The sequence below is a fragment of the Dasypus novemcinctus genome, chromosome 20, assembly GCF_030445035.2.
Source record: "Dasypus novemcinctus isolate mDasNov1 chromosome 20, mDasNov1.1.hap2, whole genome shotgun sequence".
Classification (NCBI taxonomy): Eukaryota; Metazoa; Chordata; class Mammalia; order Cingulata; family Dasypodidae; genus Dasypus; species Dasypus novemcinctus.
This window is the reverse complement of record NC_080692.1, coordinates 7,070,631-7,074,491: the sequence shown is the minus strand read 5'-3', so window position 1 is coordinate 7,074,491 and position 3,861 is coordinate 7,070,631. Positions and strand designations below refer to the sequence as shown.

The 3,861-nt window shown below is 43.9% G+C and overlaps 1 non-coding gene across 1 annotated transcript; it reads left to right on the top strand.

Annotated features, from left to right (window-relative positions):
* Window positions 1-349: 349 nt before the first annotated feature.
* On the top strand, window positions 350-540 carry LOC111762612 (U2 spliceosomal RNA). The gene has a single exon (XR_002795691.2). It is a non-coding gene; the product is annotated as a U2 spliceosomal RNA (small nuclear RNA).
* Window positions 541-3,861: the final 3,321 nt, after the last annotated feature.

The window sequence follows — 3,861 nt, the reverse complement described above, 5'->3', positions numbered from 1 at the left end:
GTTCTTTTTTCTGCTTCTGTTGTTGTCAGCGGCATGGGAATCTGTGTTTCTTTTTGTTGCATCATCTTGTTGTGTCAGCTCTCCATGTATGCGGCACCATTCTTGGGCAGCCTGCACTTTCTTTCACGCTGGGCGGCTCTCCTTACGGGGTGCACTCCTTGTGCGTGGGACTCCCCTATGTGGGGACACGACACGTCACTCCTTGAGCATGTCAGCACTGCACATGGGCCAGCTCCACATGGGTCAAGGAGGCCCTGGGTTTGAACCACGGACCTCCCATGTGGTAGACAGACGCCCTAACCACTGGGCCAGGTCCACTGCCTCTTACTATATTTTAATTTCTTCTGCTATTGCTTCTTGGCCTTTTGGCTAAGATCAAGTGTATATCTGTTCTTACTGGTTTAATTTCTTCTGCTTGTTAAAGACTTCAGTAATCTGATTAAGATCCTCCCATTCAGGGGGGAGGAGTGGGGTGAGGGGGTGCGGGGTATATGGGGACCTCATATTTTTTTAATGTAATATTAAAAAAAAAGATCCTCCCATTCAGGTAGTTCACACCTTGAGTGAAAATAACCACTTCAAGGGAACCTATGTAACGTGGGTTTGTACACAAAGAAATGCAGATCAAGACCAAGAACATGTATTTTGGGGGGTACATACTTCAAACTACCATAGCTAAGGTATATATTTGGCTTCCTTAGTCCATTACCAATTCTGTAATTCCTAACTCCTTAAGCCTTTGGATTCCTTCCTCTACCTTCATGCCAACAAAACTCTGCCATCTCAATCTCATTAAATATAGGCTACCATTGAATCCAGATTTTAGTCAACCAACCAAGTAAGCTATTATAGCCACCTCTAATAGATGTGAACTGTTGGGAAGAAGATGTGGCTCAAGCGATTGGGCTCCCATCTACCAAACAGGGGGTCCCAGGTTCTGTTCCTGGGGCCTCCTGGTGAAGGTGAGCTGGCCTGCACTACAGAGAGCTGGCCTGCACCACAAGCTGATGTAACAAGATGATGCAACAAAAAAAAGAAAGACAGTGAAAGAAGCAGCAGACTTGGGAGCTGAGGTGGCTCAAACAATAGAGTGCCTCTCCCCCACATTGGAAGTCCTGGGGTCAGGGAGGTCCCGGGATCAGTTCCTGGTGCCCCCCTAAAGAGAAGACAAGCACAGAAGAGCTTGCAGACAGCAAGAGCAGGGAGCAAGGCAGGGTGGGAGGGGAGAAAATACATTTTTTAAAAATTTTAAAGAATCTTTTAAAAAATAAAAATAAATCTGGATTGTCTGTAAGTGCATCAATAGCAATTGATTTGGTCAGATCTAGTGTTATATTCTTCCTATTTTGTGTCTGCCCAGATTTCTGCTGATACATGGTTGCAAAGTCTTGCTGTTCCTTTGTTGTGTAAGCTGCTTCCTCCTAGGTCTTAGTGTGCATTTGTCTCCCTGGAAGATACTGAGCTTTGACTTCATTATGGTTCTAAGTTGACCTTAATTATGACCACAGTTGCCCTATGAGAGGCAACAGAGGGTGGTTGTGAGAGCGAGAATCCCCTTTCCAGGCACCTGCCTCAGATGGGCCAAGAGGACAAAGCATTGAGCCCCAGAGAATTACTCTCAAGCCTTGAAATCTAATGAAATTTGCCCTGATGGATTTCAGACTTGCTTCAGACCTCTTTTTCCCTCCCAGTCTTTCCCTTTTAGAATGGGAATGTCTATCCTATGGCTGTCCCACCATTGTATGTTGGAATCACTAGGTTTCTGAGCTGGCTTCCTCAGATACCAGAGCTGCTTCCATTAGTAAGGGAGGCTTAGAGTGATACAGAGGCTCAAGGTTGACATCTGGGTCCAACAAGATGGCCCCATTCCAAGTGCTAGCATCCCATTCTTTCCCCTTCCATACCCTAACTTCAGCAGAAGAAATGTAGAGAGACGTGAATTCAACTGTTAAAATCTGGCAACCCACATAATTGAAATTTATGTTTGATTATCAGTAACATAAGCTTGAGCTTCAAAAAATAGGGAATTATTTTAGGGTTGTCATGGAAGTTCTCTGGTTCTCATACTTCCATATGAGCAAAGAGTTGTCATTTTATTTCTATAAATGCTCAGGCACAGTTCTTATAGTCATCCTTGGATTATTGCCATTAAGAGTCAAGTGTACCCACCACTTGAGCTTCCAAGGTACTTGCTCCAGTTGGCACTTCACCATAACCACATATGATAGCTTGACTAATTGTTATACCACTGCCTACCATGGGTTCCTAGCATCCCCTTTCCCATTGCCAAGGAGCCCGGCACTGCACTCAAACTCAAGGACATGGCCAAACCAACCGTCAAGTCCTATCTTTGCAAGTCTGTCTCCTAAAACCATACCCAGTACTAATTCTGTATCATTCGGGGTCAAATCAGGAGGTAGAAATCACAAAGTAATTAGAACAGAGAAAGTTTCGTATAAAGAATTATTAACAGGATTGGAACAATGCGTGATTATCTAATAACATGGGAGTAGAATTTTAAAGAATACAGGAATAACAGATATAGAGCTGAGATCCGCATCCTGTTGGAAAGCATGTGGCTATGGCTCATTAGAGGGCAGAGAAGTTTGCTAGGGTATTATGCCAGCAAGATCTGCTGGAAATTTACCCTTTGAGAAGATAAGGGAAGCAATCTACAGAGTGCCATGCTTTGGAGTTGCTACAAAGCCACCCAAGGAGTGTCAGGGAAAGCTTATCACTGGGAGATGCCCCACTGGTGACACTCCATTGAAAAGACATGCCATAGAAAGCAGCCCGTGAAAGGGTTGCATGCTTCTGACCCTGGAAGCTGATGGCCACCAAGCATGCAGGAGCAGAGCACTAGAGAAAATAAGCTCAAGCACTGTTGTTGCCTTACAAGAAGACCACATCTGAACCAGGAAAAGAAATTTCAACCCCCTCTACTAACCTTCCCCTGCCCTCTCCTGACAAACTCTAACATCATTATTGCAGGCAAAGTAAAATATTTACTGGGCTCATCTCCATTATTGCAGTAGCATCAATGAAGGGTAGATTTGGAGCTGAAGGGCAATAAATTGCACACCTAGCTCTGCTGGCTATTATTTGCACGTCTCTAAGTTTTTTAATGTCTCTGAGCTTCAGTTTAATTATTTATAAAATGGGCATAATGATTTTTATCTCCAAGGACTGTCACAAAAATTGAATTAAAGTGCAAATCCAGTTAATACAATGTCATGGGATATACAATTAACGCTCGGTTTGTGAGTATTTGTATTTTGCACACACTCGGTGGATAAAAATGAGGTCTTAGCATTGGCAAATACGTGAATAATAAACTCTTTATGTCCCAGGAGTGCTTTACTACATTTAAAGTCACCTATTCTTCTGTTCTTGAAAATTAAATCCTGTGAACACATGATCATCAAGAGTCATGAATTATCAAATAATTCTTTACCCTTGAGGAAAATGCAGTTAACTGTACAACAAAACTCACTCTCTTTTTTCCCCATATATTTGGAACTGTCTTCCCAGCCCAAGATTCTATTTCCCAATGCCCCTTACATCCGGGCAGGGCCATATGACTAATTTCCACCAAGGAAACAGAATCAAAAGTGATGTCACCATTCAGAAACAAATGTAGGGAAACGGATGTGGCTCAACCAATTGGGTCCCGTCTACTATATAGGAGATGCAGGGTTTGATGCCCAGGGCCTCCTGGTGAGGGCAAGCTGGCCCATACAGGAATGTGGCCCCACGCAGGAGTGCCACCCTGCATGGGAAAGCCACCCCGCACAGGAGTGCTGGCTGACGCAGAGAGCTGGTGCAGCAAAATGATGCAACAAGAGACACGGAGAAGAGAAA